Genomic DNA, 20,428 nt, shown 5'->3' with positions numbered 1-20,428 from the left:
TTGTTAATTTTTCATGCTAAGAAAACAAGATTGAACTAATAAAATACAATTAGCAAATCTGTTCAGTGTAGTGAAATCCTGCCAAGCCTGCTGCTTTAAAACTTCCTGCATTTTTGATAATGGCAAATTTTGCCTTTCTCTTGCATTTTTGTAAATTCCAAATTATTCTCTTTTCAGTCACATGGTTTAGGTATTCTATTAGCATAACTGGATGTGGGCATCAGGGCATAAACGCTCCTCTGTGAAAAACTCTGGAAAGGGGGGGCAGAATGTGTTTTTGCTTTGCCACTAAAAATCTCTTTTGTCTTAATCTTCTCTATAGACACCCTTAGGGCTACGAGAAGAAAATAATCAAAAAGAAACATGCAGGTTGTCTCTCATAAAATGCTGATACCAGCAGAGCACAGACTTTTTGTACATGGAGGTGGTATTTTCATCCATTAATGCCTCAACCAAGCATTACTGCTTTTTGTCACCTATAAAATTTCTGTCTTATTTTTAGGCTGCAGACTAGCAGTTACATATTGGGAGATAGCTGTATAAACTGTATTTGCTACATGCTGCATAGCAAGAGAGTTGACATTTCTTGGGAACAAGTCCCCACACTCACAGAGCTCTGTGTTACATTTGATATTCAGAGATGTTGTTCATTAGGTTGTGACAGCTGTTGCCAAGCCTTCGCTTCAGAACGCACTGTGCCCCAGTGAAAGCATACCAAGATCAAAGGTAAGCTTTATAAAAAATTACTGCTGTAGAACAGTTAGAAGAGAAAAAAGTTCGGCTAGTAAAATCACATAAGACTCCAGGACCAGACAACTGAATCTCACCTTGAGCAATCTCATCTCCCCTGGAATGAACTACAAAACAGGCTTTTTGGGACCTCTGAACTGAAAAAGATTCTTAATTCTGCGAGTGATCAGGCAAAAGGAACTCTGGAGGGATAATCAAGATCAGAAATACCTGCTCTGTGTAAATGAAGGTGACACCATGACTAGCATTAGTTAAAAACATATTTCTGACAGTTACAGTGACCAATGAGCAATTCTGCTACTGATGTACTTTAAGAAGCTAGTAAGACTAAGACTTTGAGAAGGAGGTTATAAACACGATTAAACATTGTACACCTCCAGGAGCTCTTGCTTCATTTGGTAAAAGCCCAAGAACTGTTTCTGTCTTTGACTGGGACAAGAGTAATCCTGAGAGTCATGTCTCCTGCCTTTGGGTCTTCTCTTTGCTCATTAAAGCTAGGAAGGGTTATTCCACATAACTCTTCAGACAGGCCTACACAACTGTGCCTTTCTGTAAAGTTCTTACCAGGAAACAACTGCGATTTATGAGACTCACTGAGTCATATGCAGTAGTTTAATCAGTGTGTTACTGATACTTTTTGACTTGTGGTGCTGTAACTAGATTTTTCCAAGTTCTTTTCTCCTTTGGCACGTGGCTGCTACATACCAGTTTATATATACATCCAATAAACACTTGTGAAGAAGTACAGTTTACATTTGGATGCTTAATGGATCAAAGCCTGGAAGCACAAGGTTGTAGGCTTCTTTACTTAAGCCAACCAGATGGCCATGCTATCCAACTCGCTAAATTATTCCTATGTGACACAGAAAGAGAAGATTGATAAAAATGCAATATCAAAAATGATGATGAAAGAGGAGCTAAAAAGAAGAAAAAAAGGTTTACTGCTTCAAGTTGTGTCCAAGAGAATGTTACGTCCATTTGCCTGCAGTCACTGATGGTATTAAACTGCACAGCTGTGATGTGGCCTGCTAGTCTCATTCTCTGTTGGCATCCCTGCGTTGGTTGGAACTTCATCAGAGAAGGTACGTCACTCCCCATCTAAGCTAGCGGAGCCAGTAAACAGCAAACAGCTCACAGTCCCAAAAGGAAGGCCCTCATTTTTGAAAGAAGCATCTCTATTCCTGCAGAAATTCTGGAATATGAATTCCCAAAAGACACATTAACCAATTATGTTCAGCTTACTGTATTCAGCTAAAAGCTTATCATATTCATCTCACAGGTTCCTTCTCCCTCTTTCAAAAAAATATGCCTACTTCCCCCAAGGTGTTTCAAAAACAAGCCATTTGCAACAAAACCCAGTGTCCCTTCAAACTAAGTCCCATCAAAAGACCAGTCAACGCTCAAAATCACTCAAGGTCAATCAAATGCAGTTAGCACTGAGGTATCTCAGTGGTCTTCAATGGTGTAATGAGACGTTTCCTTCTTCTAAGAAGCAGCAGGTCACTAACATGATGAATTCTAGAGCTGAACAAGAATGAATTTCACTGGAAATTGTGGCTTGAGCCGCATCCAGGCTCCTTAAGAAAAATTTAGTAGGTCTAACAGCATGCATGAAATGCCGTCTGTCCAACACACAAAGGATTTCTATAAAAGCGTCTGCCAACCCTTGGAGCTTGGATCATACGAAGAAATAATGTAAGAAGAATTAAGTGGACCTCCTCTTTTAAAATTCAGTTTACACATTCATTCCAATCATCTGCTCCTGCTTCCATGTCTTCTGCTAGGAAATATATCTAAGCCAAAAGGGAAGAATTCACTTTTATGGGCCAGTGTGACCCTGTTTGGTTTAAAAGCTTCTGCTCTGTAAAAAGCACAGTAACAAAATACACAATGTGGTTCCTGTTTACTTAATGCACTATTTCCCCAGGAATTCTGGTACTGTCATAAATATAATTTCTTGCTTTTATTGCTTTGGAGATATTTCCCCTTTTCAATAATTCTAACAGAACTAAATTGTTTGCATAAATTTTGCCTTTTTTCCACTAACGTTACCAATGCTCATGACAGTAAGCAGTGTCAACATTTTTATGAACATTGTTCCTCTAATAAGGCAGTGCAGGCGGCACTTTGGTCTTCTGAAATAGGCCAAAAATTGGACTCTTCAGGGAAGAAATACCTGGCACTTATGTGCATCAGGCATAAACATTCTTCCTATTTTTTTATGGCGGCTGTCAGCCTGATAGATGGAGCAGAGGGCCAGCCAGCTCCTGTGCAACTGCCCCCACTGTGGGGGTCTGCAGGTTCCCCTTGTCACAGAGCTGCAGTGGCAGGGATGGGGCTTGCTTGGGATGGATGGATAAGACACTGCATGTTTTTGAGCAGTTGGGCCAAATCACTTTTTGAGATCCACTGCTCCTCGTGAAGCTGGCTCAGGAAAGTACACAACTCCATCTGGCCTCCTGTTAGATGTGAATCTTAATCAGGAAGCCTCTATGGCTCCTGGATTACCTTGTCTACTGCCCTGGTGGAGGTAACCTGGTCTCAGGTGGTCCAAGGCCTGACCGCAACTGCCAACCTACACCTGAATCCTCCAACAGCGCATTGAACTTTGATTCTTCCAACTGCTCAGTGGGAAAGGACTAAGCACTACCTTTTCCCCCGGGGTTGAACCTGGCAAAAGGATTAATTCCAGCTAGGCAGGGAAATGCCTATTTCGAAAGTGCGCTACCAGGATGCTGGCACCATCCGAGTTACGGCTTGGCACGAGCACTGAGGTGGATGCCACACTCCCACCGCCCATAAAGGAGGAAAGGAAGGATGAACGGCAGCAGCACGTGAATGACAGAGCTCAGCACCACTGAGGAGCCGCATCAAAACTCCTGGGAGGAAATCTAGGTACACCCAACAGAAATTTAGTAAGTAGCATCATCACAATGCCACTTTCTTTTTTCATTTGGAGAGCAAAGACAGGAAGAAATAAGAACAACCACAGTGTATCTTTTTCAGTCTGTCCAGAGGTCACACCGCTGCTACTTTTGCTTTTCATAACTTTTAGACTAAGTATTGCGTCACATCCAAGACCTGCGTTAGAGTTCCTGTTCACTTGGATGAAAATCTGAAAAAAGAAATTCTTACTGTATGGCACTGGCAACTTTTTATTGACCTTTTTCTAGGGACGAAAATAATTTTTAATGATCCTCCAACATATTTATATGGCTTTCCACCTTCCTATCATAGGCAAAAATCCTTACCTCTTGTATCAGTGTGCTCAAACCTAGGCACACTTAAGGTTACTCCTACAGCTGTAGTGTCTTATCTAAGCAGTTTGCTTCTTCATAGTATATATCCTCCTTACAATAGGTCTAATTTCTTAAGACTTTATTTACCCATTACTCCTAATCAATGTTTTTAGTAGCAGTTCAGACACATGTTCTCACTGATTCGGTGACCACAGATTCGTACTTCTTTCTGTGACTTCCTCAGTTCCAAAAAACCTGTGGCAATTAAGATCCTACTATGGATGGGGCAGGGGGGAGCCAGAGACAAAAGAGTTTAATGGCCGCAAAGAGGGCACAAGGAGAAACGGCTTCTCCTCCAGCTCACAGGTTGAAATACTACCACCAAAGTATTGTGAACACAGAGCTTGAAATTCTCATTTAGTTCCCTACATGAAGCCTCCTTATCCTTGACTTGAGAAGAGCAAGATGAATTTCACTGATGGAGGATTTCAGGACAGTGCTTGATGCATACTGGCTTTATAATTAAAAACATACAACTGAAGAAAAGATGGTCATAAAATGTTGCCTAGGGCTATATCTAATACATGATGGTGTTTTAGTTTCCTTCTTACATTATATTTTTATCATCAACCGAGGGAGTTCATTAAATCTGTAAAGCTGTTGGAAGTTATCTGACAGTGGATTGTATTACTAGAGAGAACTATCGATCCAGGCTACTCGATCCCATTACAACACACTTCCATAAAGCTTGCAAGAGGCAGCAATCTGTTGCTTCTGCACTGACTACAGTTATTTCTCATGGATGGAATAATGAAATGTTTTCTGATGTATAATCATGACAGATTTTATCTGGAATAAGTAAAACAAGTAAAAGTTAGTCATAAAATATAGCGTGTCTGGAATCAAAGGAAGCAAACTCCTCTGCTCTTCCATCAGACTGACAAATAACTAACACATTGCGCAGCTCCTTGTATATGACATTAAATCTCTATCAGTTGTTTTCCTACTGTGAGATTAAAATGGAATTATTTATCTGGAATATCAAAAAGGGCACTGCATCATGAACTCTAATCTTCCTGTTTTGATGCAGTATCTTTCCCAGTAAAGACTAAGCAATGTCAAATGGGCTCCCTCATCACTGAAGATGTGATATATGAAACCTTCACCAGAGCAGGGAACCACCACTTGAATCTTAAAAACTATTATTAAACAAGGCTTATGTCATACATAATTCTTCTAACTGGCATTCACTAGCCTGAAATTCATGAGGAGGATCTTAACTTAAGCAAATTTGTAACATGAAGGACTCAGAGGAACAGGTTTTACATAATGAAATACCAAATTATATGTAGCAGTTTACTATATTGACAGCTGGCAGAATTATATCCCTCTAAAGCAGTGCCATACTTTCATATGATAATTTCAGTACTCACAATTTCATCAAATTTGAATATTTGGGGCTGAGATTTTCAAAGGCTAGTACGTGCATGAAGTTGGCTTTTTTCTCCTGCAGCGTCAGTGTTAGAGAAAAAAAATAAATCTCTATTTTCCCTACTACCCGGTTCACGTGTAAGAATTTGGGATTCACTTAATGGAAAAGCCTGAACATGATCACGCTTTGGAGCAACAAAACACATCCTAGCTGCTTCGCCAGTGTCAGGAGCAGATCCGCGTTGAAGCGTTATCCACATTTGGCCACACTATACCACTTCTGCAAAACAGTTCCTGCATGCCCATGCATGACTACCTTAGGGAGGAAAGGGCAGCAGCAGAAAAAGAAGGTCAAGGAAAGACTGGGAGCATGCTTCCACCCAGAACCTAAAATTTAAGGACTTCCCAGCAATGCTCTGCTGGCAGGTGAGAGATCCCGGTAAGCGAGAACTTCACAGTCCTTCAGCCTGGCCGCTGGTCCACTCACTAGCAAAGAGTTACCTGCTGCCTCATGAACTGAAAAGGTCTGGTCCCTGCTGTGGATGCAAAGGAGTCTCCTGCACATCATTTGCGTGAGACAGCCTGCATCAAGTGCTGTATTTTGGCACCTTGTCCCACTTTCTCCCTGCCCCCTGCACTTCTTAATATTTAAATTGAAAATGCCGAGATGGCACAATACAACTGGTGAATGAAGAATTCTGCATGCAACAGCTCATTCACCTTGCAATACGCATTTGGTCCTTGTGCATTATCTCACTATAATGACAAAATAAGCTGGTGTCAGAGTGAATATACATAATAGGCACCTGTCAGTCCAACACCTGGACTGTAAGTCATCCATATGAAAGAACTAAATTAAACCAGCATGAAATAGCCTTACCTCTGGCATTTCTTGACTTCCACTTCCACTTGCTTAATTTGACACTCTAACACTCTTCTGAAAGCCTTTTTTTTTGTTTCTGTGTGCATGCATGTCTATCCCTTACACTATTACAAAGTACATTGTACTTTCATTGTATCCTACAAATGTCTCTTCCGTATTGGAGTACTGCTTAGAAAAAAGCATGAGAAAATGTCATTTAATTTGGAAAAGGATGCCTTACAGATGCACTGTATGAAAGGAATCAAAATGCAGCAGAAGATGCCCCATGTGTGCCTGTGGCATCAACAAAGCAAGAAGGAACAGAAGTTGTGCATCTGGGCTACGGCTCGAGCTCCAGCTGCATCCACTGCTCACGGTTAAGACATGCAAAACCTCTCCCCTGCTCTTTGCTGGGGGGAGCCCACACTACAGATCTCCCAAGCGGAGCTACTGCACCCAGCTACTTCACTTTACGAAATGCATAGGGTTAATAACCTGAGACCCTTCCAACTCTATCAAATTTTTCCAGCAGATTCACTGAGGAAGAAAAGGCAGACAAACGCGGCACAATCGCGTAACCTGGAAATACTAACAGCATCCTCAAACCGACTTTGATATTGAGAGCTGAGCAGAACCAGCAATCGATAATCCAAATGCTATAATTCGACGAGCAAGAGACACACAAATTTGACTTGAAGGGCAGTTGGCTGCAGAGTTCACACATATGTTGTACAGCATGGTCAGTTCTATAATTAGAGGAATACAGAAACCTCCTCTATAACCGTGTCCTTAGATGTTACCAAATCATTTCACAAATGGCTTGATACTTTTGCACAGGGTGGTTTCAGAGTTTAGATCACTATATCAGAGCTTTATTTCTGAAAACTTGACCTCAAACTCAGTGGCTGCTCCCCACTGGGCTTAAGAATTAGCTGAAGATGAAGCACAAATAATTCTAGCAGGTCTCCTACTGGCAATAAAGCAAAAGCACATGACACGGTAGATCTTTTCTTGCCATTAAATGTGCCCATTCTTTCCATGATTTCTGTACTGACACGTTAAATTTTCATTTTCTTCTTTGGAATGTAGTTTCTTTGTTTATTAGAGACCATATAAAAGATAGGTAAAATAAAGAGGAACTATCCCCTTCCCTTTTCCAACAATTAATGATACGGTCTCCCTTTTCTCTCAAAAATGGCAAAGAAGTTGTACCAAGAGAAGATGTGACACAGACAATGCAGCAAAGATATCAAACATAACCCTGGGTTGGATAAACGGAGCAACAACTAGGAGAAAGACAACTTTACCTCTAAATATCACATCGATGGGAGCAATACCAGAACATCACATAGCATTCTGCCATTTTCCTTTTACAGGAATAAAATAAACCTGGAGAACCTACGTAACGTTCAGCTCAGTGTTGGGGAAAGGTGTTATAGTGAGGGATTTAAGAAGTTAAAACTGTTTAGCTTTTCAAAATACGATGAAGAAGAGATTTGATTACAGCAAAGCTGTATCTTTTCAGGGAGAAAATGCCAATATTAAAGGCCTATTTAATCTAATGGGGAACGACATAACAAGAACCAATGACTAGAAGTTGAAGCTAGATAAATTTAAATGAGAATTAATGCCTCTGCTTCTAGCAGAGAGGGTGATTAACCTTTGAAACAAACTACCAAAGGAAGTGCTAGATACTACATTTATTGAAATTTTGGATTAAGACTGTATGACTTTCTGGAAAATATCCTTTAATCAAACACACCAGTGGGCTCCACACGCAAAGTCTTTCTGTGACTTCCTTAGGAGCAGAATCTACTTCACTTCTTGAATGACAGCACGACAGCCTTACACACTAACACCTTCACTTTTATAAAACCCCTCCAGCTCCCTCCAGAGTAAGAAAAGCTCCAGTGTATTTTACAAAGAGATTAAAAAATCTAAGACTAAATTGTTCCTCTTCCCTTCTCTCTCCACATCAAAAGCGTGGCAGGATATATCTCCCATTATCATTTTCACTTGGAGGGCACTTTACTGAACTCCCAATAGAAGTCATAGCCACCTTTCCATCTCCCCCATCCTCTCGTGCTCCTGAGCCCAGAAGAACTTTCCTCACTTTCTTATGCTCTTTACCACCCAAAAGCCATCCTGCCCTCACCTACAGAGGTTTGCTCCATGAAAAGTTCATGTGAGGGAAAGACAACTGTTAGATGACACGGTGCTGTCTGTCCTTGCCATCTGATGATTACTTGGGTGACTTTTACAGTAAATAGGTACCAGGCTAGCAACGGAGATTTCACCACCAGCCACATCTCTCCTCTCCCACAAGACACAGCCGCCTTCTTCCAATTCTTTCCCGTATTGGGAAAGCCCGAGAGAGCGGCACGTGGTTCTTTGTTGCCATCTGAGGCCAAACCATGACAGTATTCCTCAGTGCAAAACGTCAAGTCCACAGTTTTCTCTGATCCCTAGAAAATATGTTTAAGCTTCCCTTTGTTTTACACCCATTTTAGTGCAGTAATCTTCCCCCTACTTTGGCTCAGGCTTTTCAGGTTTCAAGTTAACCTTGGCTGGCTATTTTGACAGGGTTAAAAAACACTTACCTGATCTGTCACAGGCAGTCTTAAGTAGTACCTCCACCCCAAATATTTAAATAGCAAGTAATTAATATGCTGTAATAAAACTGCCTGATCCTGACAGCTCCAAGGTTTGCAATGCAAACAGTGCAACTGATGGAAAGAAAATTCTAATAATTAGGCCAAAACATTCTGCAGTTTCAGCATCAAATAACTGCATTACAGGTTATACATGACCCCCATAACCCAGAAATAGAAATGTAAAGTCTAACTTCTTTTGTGACACAGGTGACTCATCGTCTCTCCAAAAATCAAATCACAATGTATGTCTACCAGGTTTGACTAAGTTTTTGAGGTGTTGCATTTAGAAAGTCTTTACATTTTCTTCGACGTATTTTTGATTGCAGTGATATTTCCTGCATGTACAAAAAGGGATATTGCTGGGAGGAAAACCAAAATGGAATATTTAAGTGTATTCATTTACAAAGTCTCTTTCAGCTTGGCTGAAAAATCAAAGTGCTGCTTGCCTTGTTGTCAAGACTCATTTCTTTCAAACTCCTTCAGTATAACTGAAGAGTCAGTGCCAATTCCCCCACCCACCCCTACACCACCAGAAACTCTGACCAGTGAGTAAGGGACAGTTCACCAAACCAGCTCCTTTCTCAGCTACACACCCAACTTGAAGCATACCCAGAAATACATTTCTCTGCGGTCTCACCACCCCCTTCAAAGCCATGGCTTGACTAAGAAGTTTGTGGAACATTCTCTAATGGGAGAATGCCACTCAAAAATTCCACCGTAAAAATTTCAAATTATTTTGTGAAAGCTCCTGAAGGAAACATGAGGCTCCCCAGTCTACTGAATTCTTGTATGCAGCTGGTCCATGGTCCTACGCAACCACACCAGCACACGCATGGTCCTTTGCTAGGCATTATCTTAAATTACCTACAAAACATCTTTTAAACACCTCATCTACATTCAAAAGATGTCCTGAATGACCATTTCTGCATCTGCAGGAACAGTTCCTACTGATTATGGACAAACATCTTGTTTAGATATGATCTGGTCAATTCTTCAAAAGGACCTGCCTGGGGGAGTCTCATACAACCAGGTTCTCCACCCAGGATGTTAATCAACAGGTGCAAGCCCAGAAGTAGTGCCTACCAATTGGTGAAGACATGGCAGGAACTGCCTGGGTGAATTTATAGTTCTGAAATTCCCACCTGGAGAGCTCCTGCACCGATTAGTCAAATACATCGCTGTGAAGGTGGCTCAGAGTTGAGTCAATCACCTTGTCTCAAGTTGGTCCATGTCTCAAGGCAATCCACTGTCTCATCTATGTACATGACTAACTGGGGAGCTCCCAGACCATGCAGGAAATTACTAATTTGGGTGCGGATGCAGATACAATCCTGATACCCAGCTACGCCACAACTATAACTATAGGACACGCTTTAATTTCATCCTTGCAGCTCTCTTGTAATTTACTTTTCGTAGTTTTGGCCACAGTGGGAATCTCCCCAATACTTTTCATCTAATGGAATTTGAATAGTAAATGATATTTAGCTTTTAAAGAGTATGTTTCACCAACAGAAATCAAAGGATTAACTTTATTGTTCCCACTTTACAAACAGAGTTCACAGGCAACTGTAAAAGGGCAAAGAGATTTCCTCAAAAAAAATCCTCCGCACTGATAAAGAAGGGAGAACATGTGCAGCAGAGTAGGGTAGCAGGCTTAATTTCTGTCCTCTCAAACCTTTCATCAACATGATGAAAAAACGCTCGCCCGAAAGGTTGATATCATCACCTCAATTCAGCAACAAGGGGACAGACCCAGGAGCTGTCAAGGGATCTGACTAGGGAACTTGTGGCTGAGTAACTAAGAGCCACATTTTTACTGACTCTGTGTTATGTGCTCATTAAGCATTTTTGCTATATATAGTATCAGAAAATACATTAAGGATATAAAAATATACATTCTATCTGTTCGAGTATAAGACAGACCAGAAGCCAGCTTCTCAGATTTATAATCTTGCCATCACTGAAATAAAGGAACCAGAATATACACCTAAAAAATCATAGTTTTCCTTAAAGCAAAAAAACTCTCCTCACCTTCAAAATGTACCCTTTAGGATGCTCCTCTCCTTTTTAAGTACAAAAGCCCAGGAACAAAACCCGTCATGATTTAGAGGAAGCACTGATAAATAAATTATAATTCGGCACTACCATTTTTAGGATGCATGGTTCTTTTATTAAAATCAGCCTTCGAGCACTAAAATGAGAAATCACAGGAAATTAGACCTATGTTTCTGCTGCACTGCAATGGCTGTGAAAATACAGAGCGCTTGCTGATTTACAACACTGACATTGCCGATTCCACCAACTGATGACTACCGACAGGCTTTGCTCTTGGTTTGAAACAGCACTGAACTTTAGCCAGTGCGGGAGTTTGATTATGGAGGTAATCTCCTCTCTCCCTATTCATTACGCTGATAAAACAGCAGCTAGCGCTTCGCATTAGGCAGAACTTCTACTTTAATGGCAGGATTTTTACTAAAGCTTGTCTCTCGGTGACATTTCAGGAAATGTGGAGTCTGCATGTGTAATGTAAAAACAACTAATTGATTCTGTATCACTGTGCCTGCATTACTACTCGCAATAGATTATGGTTCCTGCTATTTTAAATGTGGAGTGGTAATGAAGTGTTAGCCACTTGCTACCTAGGTAAATATTCCATATGAAGAAAGGCCTTTTCCTGGATGGTAATGAAAGCATAGAATTGTTCTTTCATTGTATCAGATAAAAGTTTATATTAAATATATGAAAGTTTGATTTGAAGAATATTTAGAAAAATGGTTATCTATAAGTGGTGACAGATTACTCAAGTTTAAAAACGGAATCAAGTATTGAATTTAATCAATATGTGATCGTGATGGCAAAGTCAGATTCATGAACATTATTAAGAACAAACCTGCTAGGAATAAAAACCAGTTCCGAACTAGGAACAAGTGGCATCTCACATGAATGCAGATCTTCCCAGCTTTATCAGTGATCAGAAACACAGTTAGTAGCACAGCATTGCAGTAAGCCCTCTCATGGGCCACTGCATTCCTAAAAGTCTTAATGAAGGTCACAGGCTACGGGCCATTACAAAGACTTCTAAAATTAAGTGATTTTTGTTTTCCTTTTACAGGCATCAGCTGTTTTCGGGAATCAGTTTTAGCCTCCTTCATCAGGCCCTCAAGGGGTCACCTCGCTTACTTGGGACATCTGCAGAGGCACCCACCAACAGCCAAGTCAGTCACTAGAAACTGACCCCTTCAGGGTCACAAGTTGTCTGATCCTTTCCGATGCCTAAAGGTATACTTCTAGGATGCAGTGCATCATGCCATAAAAGTGTATATCTCTCTCCATAGACTATAAGAAGAGCCCAGACAAGTAACTCTGATGCAGACATCTACAATTAGTCAGATAAATCCCACCCTTAGTATCACTGCAGAGACTCAAGCCCAGCAACTTGGATGCACACTTCTCATACAAAGAGGAACAATATTTTCAAGTGTAAGCACAGAATTTCTTTCCCCGTCTCACTATTTCCAAGTGTAACACAGGGAATAAGTGACTTGCCACAGCAAAATACTCTTCACAGCCGGGAGGAGCCTCCATGCAACAGGGATATTGTCTTTCTCCTCTGGTGAGAGGGTGTAAATGCCTTACAACAAACAGGAACTTGACGTCCTTTACGCTTGGGTTGTACAGTATAATCTCCTCACTGCCTTATAGGCAGAATCAAGTATCAAACCTAGGATTGCTCTGTTTGCACTACAGTAATTCTAAACTTGTTGATGGATTTTATTCAGCCACCATTCCCCAATCCAAGAGGGATCATGATCACCTTACCCAACATTTCTAGTAGGAAAACCCAATCTATTCCAGAAAATTGCTGATCTAAGCATACTTTCCATAAATTAGCGGTTCGGTTTTCAAAAGTGACGTGCCAGACGTAACTCAAATACAGATACTGAATGCCCTGACATCAATAGCCACACTCAGCCCCAGACAATAAACCTGCGAGGTCTGATTCAGTCCTCCCCTTGAGTCCCTCCTCATAAGTGTAACCCCAGTCTGCCCAGCTGCCACCATGAGTAAAGCTGCAATTGTCCAAGAAGCCTCACGCAAAATGGCTTGTTTGCAAAGAGGGTCTATTAAGTGGCCATTTTAAAAAGCAAACAAACAAACAAGCAAGCAAAACAAAACAAAACAAAAATGCATATTGCATGTTTTTTGCAAAATTTTATGCAAAAAAGATTTAAAAGGTGAAAGGCAATATACAGACTTAAGAGCAGCACTTATCCTCCCCACCCCCAGCTTGCCCCATGCTTCAGTGGGCTCAGTGGTGGCTGCTGCATCACCAGTGTGCAGCATGCTGGATCGTCACTTGAATGGGAGCCAGCCAGCCATGGCAAGCATAGACTCATGGGCACTAAAAAGAAAAAAGTCAATTTTGAGGTAATTACGTGTTGAATGCCCTTCTTAACCTGCAGCTGTTGGGGGCATTCAGCACATATGGTTAAGGTTGATGAAATTTTTAAAGTCACTGAAATTTATAAGGTTACCTTGGCAGGTCACCCAGCTTGATTTTTTTTTTTTCTTGCTAGTGTACAGAAACAGCTGAGAGCGAGACTACACTCTTCACTGACTGTAAAAGGGGAATGCAGTCATGCTGCATCAGGAACCGCTCAAGGACCAAAACTGAACCAAAACTCCTCAGCGCTCCAGGGCAAACAATGGAGGGAGAAGAAGAAAGACAGGAACAATTATCCATCATCTCCCTTAAAGTGCCATATCACTGTCCTGGCTCTATCTATCCCTTTCCCCCAGCCTCAAAAGGGAGGGAAGCATTTGTAAAGATGCTGTTTCCCTTTCTGGCTGCTGCCTTTGGATGTGGGTAGCTCCTGCAGTGAGTACGGGAACTTCTTATGGCCCTCAAACTACATTTTTGGCTCAGTGGGGAATTTTGACAATATTTTTTGGATGGGAAATTCCTTGAGAAAGATGACTTTTAGTTCTTTTTTCAGAGAAACATGTGGACAGGAAGGGATTGGCTCACATAGTCTTGACCACTTGCCATTCCCCTTAGATTTTTGTCACACATTTCATGACACTAGGTGTGTGGCTTCAACTACACCTGAAGCAAGTAGCCTTAGAAAGACATTATTACCTGAAACAGACTGAAGCCAGTTGGGGTTCCTATTTCTAGTCAGCTCTCTGCCCCATTCCCCAATGTCACAGAGCTGAACCCTTGGCTTTAAGAGAAGCCAAATGCTGAAGAGCTGTCAAGACCCAATAACCCTTTGTGGCCTTGGCGGTGGCAGGCGAATTCCCTTCCCTTACTTACCAATCCCTCTTCTGACAACTGAGGAGCCTCAACCCCGGCCTGCAATTAAAGTAGCCATGACCCTGCTCTAAAAAGTTCACTCGCAAAAGAGAAACTATGTTCTACACATTTTCTTGCTTTTTATTTTCTGAGACAGTCTTTAAAACTCTGTTGTGTGTCTACAAACAGGTGTTCCAAAGAGACCTGTACAACGTAATACGAGGCAATAAGATGTTAGGTGAACCATGAGTAAAGCACAAAGTGAGGAGTCATCTGATTTGGAGGATCTGAAATGATCTTCCCCAACAAAAGGATGTGGCTCCTTTGCATTCATCACTCCGTAGGAAGGCTCCAGTGTTCCACCCCTACGACACAAGTTCAGTGCTATTACAGAGTATTTCCATGCAAGTCACTGTGGCATTGTGTTGGCATTTTCAGAGAACTAGTCACGATAAATGTGTTGCAAGCTTCTTTACAGCTTTTTAACAAGTGAAAACGTAGAGCTGGGTGATTCATAGATGATGCAAGCTTTGGATGTTCAAAGTTTGTGCTACAAGAAATCATAATAGTGACAACCTTAGAGAGTCCTTGCCACTTACATTCCTTCATGACCTGATACAACAAGATGTAAACAGACCTGCTCTTTGGAAATCTTATCATTTTGGTATTGAAATTAGTTGCAAATTCTTGATTAAGCACAGTCATGAAGTACAATGGTGTAAACAGTGAATAACAGCAGTCTGCACTTAGAAGGTTTGGTTGAAGTACATAACAACTTCACTAGAAGCCAGGGTTACTGAAGGAGTCCAAGGCAAAAAAAGATAATGCATACGTATCGTATGGCACTCATATTGCAGAGTACTTCCAGAAGACTCAAATGCATTCATCTTTATATGCTGCTGGTCCCATTGAATAGTTTCATGGCATTGCAGACACTTAAACAGCCACATACTGGTCAGATGACTGGTAAAATCAGGTGAATAAAGTACAATTAAACTGATATGTATGCATCCTGTAATCTCAACAATCTGTGTATTTTGACATTAATACAGAACTTGAAAGAACTAAGTGAAGCTTTAAACGCGGCAAGTGAAAAATGACCTATGTAATTGACCCTTTCGGAAAACCAGATCAATCTTGCAACAGAGAAAAGAACAAAAGCCAGTCATAATGGGCGAAGGCAGTTAAGCATCTCAGCCATCTGAAAGGAGGGGAAAAGATCTTCAGCTTTAGGAATAGAGATTGAGTAACAAATACTGCACGTGGAAAACTTTATGATAAGTGTAGGCCATCTGCATGGGATAACAAGCCCAGTCACCAAGTATTAACCAGAAAGTGAATGGGAATCACCTTATGTTAATAATTTCTCTGCAAACGTTAATAGAAACCCCTCATCCCATACGCTGACTGTCAAGAAAGCAGGCTAATGTAAGTAATTTTGAAAAGGAAGCCAGACTCCAGATGTGAAACTGACTGTCAGAGGTTAACCATTCTGATTATTCTGCGGTAGATAGCTTTATTGCGGGTCTGTACTCTTAAGAAAGAAGGGAACAGCAAGCTACTGCTGAGACAAAAAGGTCACATATGGGTTTCAAGAGTCTTTCCCAGGTGAAGTCCATTTAAAGTACTTTCTTCCACAACAGCTTGAGGAGCTGTGTACTCGAGTACTTTACATTCCTGCCCAAGAGTAACGGTGTTCATCAGCCACATGCCTTAACACCACATCCTAAGACACTCTGTGAGCTATAAATCAAATTGCACAATACAAATGGTCTAGCTGGGGCTACTGGAAATAATTGGAGAGTAGAGTACTACCTACTGATGTGTTGTTACTACTGCATACAACTAAGAGTATCTAAAAATTCAACCAGCTATATAGTCAATCTTAATTCGGGCAAATCAAAATGATTTTCTGACTCAAATGCTCCAGCCTCTAAAGCCAGGACAGGTCTCCTGACTGGAACAGCTAGTAGACATGCTTGCCGCTCCAGCCCCTCTGAAGAGATCTGGGATTTATGTTGACTTGCTGACCAAAAAGATGGGAAGAAAATAAGCATTACCTATTCTGCAACCTCCAGGACTACTTTCTTCTTTTGTGCAGTGCCTAACAACATCTCCGGCTGTAGAGGCGGAAAGGAGAAAGAAGCTGAAGTGAAGAGCCCTCTCTGCTCTCCTGACTGACTGGGGCAGAGAGCAATGAAACGCCCATGCAGGTTAAAAATTAACCTAAGTATGTTATCGATGGGTGGTCTTTCCCTGGAAAATGAACCGTCTTGTGAAGTAAGAGAAGATTAGAGAATTTTTCGCTAGTCTTGAAACTGGAGGGAGCTGAGAGTCCACCAGAGAAAGAGTCTCTGCTGAAAAAGAAGGCAGACGGGCAAATCAGTGAGTGGGGAGGCAGACTTGGAAGAAGTCAGCCAAGGTTTTATCTGAAAGGGATCACCTCGGGAAGATCAGAGACAGAACTGACAGAAACAGAAAAGTGAGAATTTCAACGAGACAAACTGCAGTCTAGAGAGGAACGGAGGAAGTATGCTTCGTGGTTCAAACCCGTGTGACTTCTGTAGTGCCATCACTCAGTGTCAAGCTATTTTGACCACATGGCCTAAATGCTGCATCCGACATTCAGCGTCTTCCTTACCCACAGAAAAGTCAGACTGCAGTCTGACTGATTTCTGCAAAGGAAACAGTTAACACTAAAGCAAACTTAGTTTTAGTTAAAGTTCTCCTGCTGTCTACAGGAGCTAATTGCAATCACAGACTTCTTCCTTTCCCAAAGCACTAGCAATAGGTAATGGAAACATTTGTCATAATTATCCTTTCTGAAGAAGCGCAAATCAAATAAAATCACCACAACACTAGCTGTCTCGAAAAGGTATCAAGATGATCTATTTATAAATGTTGATATATAGCTACAGCCTAAGATGAAGCATTGCCTGCGCCCACAATATAGTCCTGTTCACTAATCACACTGGGACACCATCGGCACCATCTCCTTTGAAGAACTGGACAGAAGGAAACCAGAGAAAAAGGAAGGCTGAAAACCCCTCCCTGCACTGATCTTATGTAGGGGCACTATGTTTGAGTCCTGTGTGAGCCACTACAGAAGACCCCTGTGTTGTTACTATTCCTTTAACCATCCCGTAAGTGTTTGAACTTCACCGCTAGCGTGGGAAGTGTGTGACAGATACACACAGTTAGTATTTCCAATAATGACACAAATGAGTGACATTCTATTCAAACAGTTTAGACAACGGTGATCAAAATGAAAAAGCGCACTGGAAAAGAAAGGGGAATGTGTGTGTCAAAGAACTACCTGTAGCTTGAATGATGTAGGAATAATTTAAAGGGTGCTATTAGAGCAGCAGAATTCAAATGAACGTCAGGCGAGTTTGAGGCTAACATGCTCATAATTCCTTTGATCATAATGTTTCACAGTATTTAGCATGTGATGGAGACCTTTTACTTATTTACGGTAAGAAAAATAGGGTACAAATTATTAATAGCTCATCTCATTCACCAAGTGTTAAAAAGTAGCAGGAGGTAGGGAACAGCAAGTAGTGCAATGGCTGTTTAGAAAGCTATTCTCCTTCGAAAGTTCTAAAGGAAGATCACATACAGCTCAAGCTGCTAAAATCTTTTAAAAAGATAATATGGGTTAGTGATGACACATCAGTGCAATCTCCTAGAAATTTTCCAGTGATGCAGGAAGAATGAAGCCAACATCCCAGCCAGCGCTTTGTCCTGTCAGTGGTTTTCAGTAGCGTCCCAGGTTTCCAACCCAACACACACAAGTTCTCAAATTTGACTCCCACAGTAAACCAACAGGAGGAATGATCTGCTTTTGCTGGACCACAGTAGAACTCTTCAAACAGGCTGAAAACCAGCACAGATGTCAGGATAGCAAAAAGAAGAAAGGAAGTGGGGGGGGAAAAAAACAAAAACCAACAAAAAACCCCACCCAACCAAGCAAACAAAAAAACCCCCAAGGCTAAAAACCAAAGCAAGGCAAAACTTGCTGCCTCTGTAAAATCCACATCCTACCAGCTCCCTGGGAAGCCTAAACACTGGAGTGGAAAAAACACATGTGTTTCCTCTATGGCTGCCCAGAGTCTGGGTCTCAAATTCCATGATTGTACGTCTCAAGAATTAGGCCAATACCATCCATCCATCTGCCATCTGAGGGGCTGACTGGAAAACCTGTGAGTTTCGGAATTGGATGTGAGTGCTGGTGGAGACACCTCGGGCAGTCACTCACTGCACCCTCCCATACTTACGCTATTCCTGTCAGATGTTTGTTGAACCTATTCCTAAAGAGCTCTACAAGCTCCATCTATTTCTTCATTACCCCTAGTCTTGCAAAGCTTACCTAATATAACCTGCAGCTGGCACAAAATACCAATTCCTTCCACTGAACAGAGACTAAGCTCGTTAAAAACTTCCTCAGGCGCACTTAGGTATCTGTGTTTACTTGTATTTTTAGAAGCACGCCTAGTGCTAAGCGTGTATAAAATAAAATGAGCAACGAGTTACCCATGACTTACATTTTAAGCCTCTCTAAATAACAACTTGGAACTGCGAAAGAACCTCAAGTTCCACTTTAACTAACTGCATAGAAAGACCACTTCATCCACGAGTAATAAGCAGACACCACCGGGATAAAATGCACCATCTGCTTAACAGAACTCCATGACACTACACAACAGTTTATGATAAAAGTGAGATGCCAGGAGGAAAGCAAACTGATTTTTAAAAATTCTACATCTATTACGCAACAGTTCTCCTCCCTGCGTGTAATTCTAGTAACACCTGCTTCCCTCAGCAGCTAACATCTCCCTTTTCCTCCTTTAAATTCTACCTAGCCAAGAGAGTTATGGCAGCAAAAGCTCCAGCTCTGATCAGCACATCATCAATGGAACTGTTAATTAAATTGCAAGGTCAGATTGCAGCCTTACTATTCCAATATAACAAAGTACATAACCTTTGGAACCTGACATAACTGAGCTGAAAGCAATGGGAACAAAATACTTAATTTCTCTTTTTTTCTTTTTTACTTCCCTTTTTTAGTGGATGAAGCTGATCCTGTGAAATCTGTGTGAGTTTTAGCATCAGTTTCAAAAGAATTTGGGGTTTGGGTCACGAAGGCTGCAACTTTCAGCAGAATTTGGTAAACACATGCAGACTAACGTGGATTTTGTGTCAGGGGCCTCAGTTAAAGATTTCAGAAAGTTGAACTGAACCAGCTTTGGTTTGACCACACATAAAGCTGTAGCAATAAAATTAGGGCAATAAATTCACCTGGTATGGATCTTATTCTATATACATCTAGCAATTTCTCTAAGAAGGATGAAAAGCAAAGACACTTTCACAGAAATTACCATTCACACTGAAAAGACATACTGGTTCACACACACCCATAACTGAAACAGCTATATCGGTACAAAAATCTGTCCTTAGACTACGACGTGTAAGAAGATACTTTTTCAGTTCTCCACACCACTGACACTTCATAGTTCTTATAACTCAGCGCAGCTCTAGCAGGGAAGACCGAGAAAAAGCCATGCATCAATTCCACACCACAGTGGTTAAGGCCACCCTTGCAAAATCAAGTCCTTTCCCTGTCTGATTCAGATTCAAGATATAACCTAAGCCTCCTCCATCCTGTTCCACATTGCTATGAGCAGTCCTGGACAACCGGGGAGGTCCCAGCTGACTGGAGGTTAGCAAATGTGACACCCATCCACAAGAAGGGCCGGAAGGAGGATCCGGGGAACTACAGGCCAGTCAGTCTGACCTCGGTGCCTGGGAAGGTCATGGAACAGATCCTCCTCAGTGCCATTACACGGCACATGCAGGAGAACAGGGTGATCAGGCCCAGTCAGCATGGGTTTGTGAAGGGCAGGTCATGCCTATCAAACCTAATATCCTTCTATGATAAGGTGACCCACTTAGTGGATGAGGGAAAAGCTGCGGATGTTATCTACTTGGATTTTTGCAAAGCTTTTGACACCGATTCCCACAGCATTCTCCTGGAGAAACTGGCTGCTCATGGCCTGGACAGGTATACGCTTCGCTGGGTAAAAAACTGGCTGGATGGCCGTGTCCAGAGAGTGGTGGTAAATGGAGTTAAATCCAGTTGGTGTCCGGTCACAAGTGGTGTCCCCCAGGGCTCAGTGCTGGGGCCGGTTCTCTTTAA

The 20,428-nt window shown here is 41.6% G+C and overlaps 1 protein-coding gene across 1 annotated transcript in view; it reads right to left on the bottom strand.

Annotated features, from left to right (window-relative positions):
- Positions 1 to 20,428, bottom strand: part of HS6ST3 (heparan sulfate 6-O-sulfotransferase 3) — a 311,153-nt gene that overhangs the window by 42,118 nt on the left and 248,607 nt on the right. The window lies entirely within an intron of this gene.

This window comes from Chroicocephalus ridibundus, chromosome 1 (assembly GCF_963924245.1).
Source record: "Chroicocephalus ridibundus chromosome 1, bChrRid1.1, whole genome shotgun sequence".
Taxonomy (NCBI): domain Eukaryota; kingdom Metazoa; phylum Chordata; class Aves; order Charadriiformes; family Laridae; genus Chroicocephalus; species Chroicocephalus ridibundus.
This window is presented reverse-complemented; position numbering and strand designations above follow the sequence as displayed.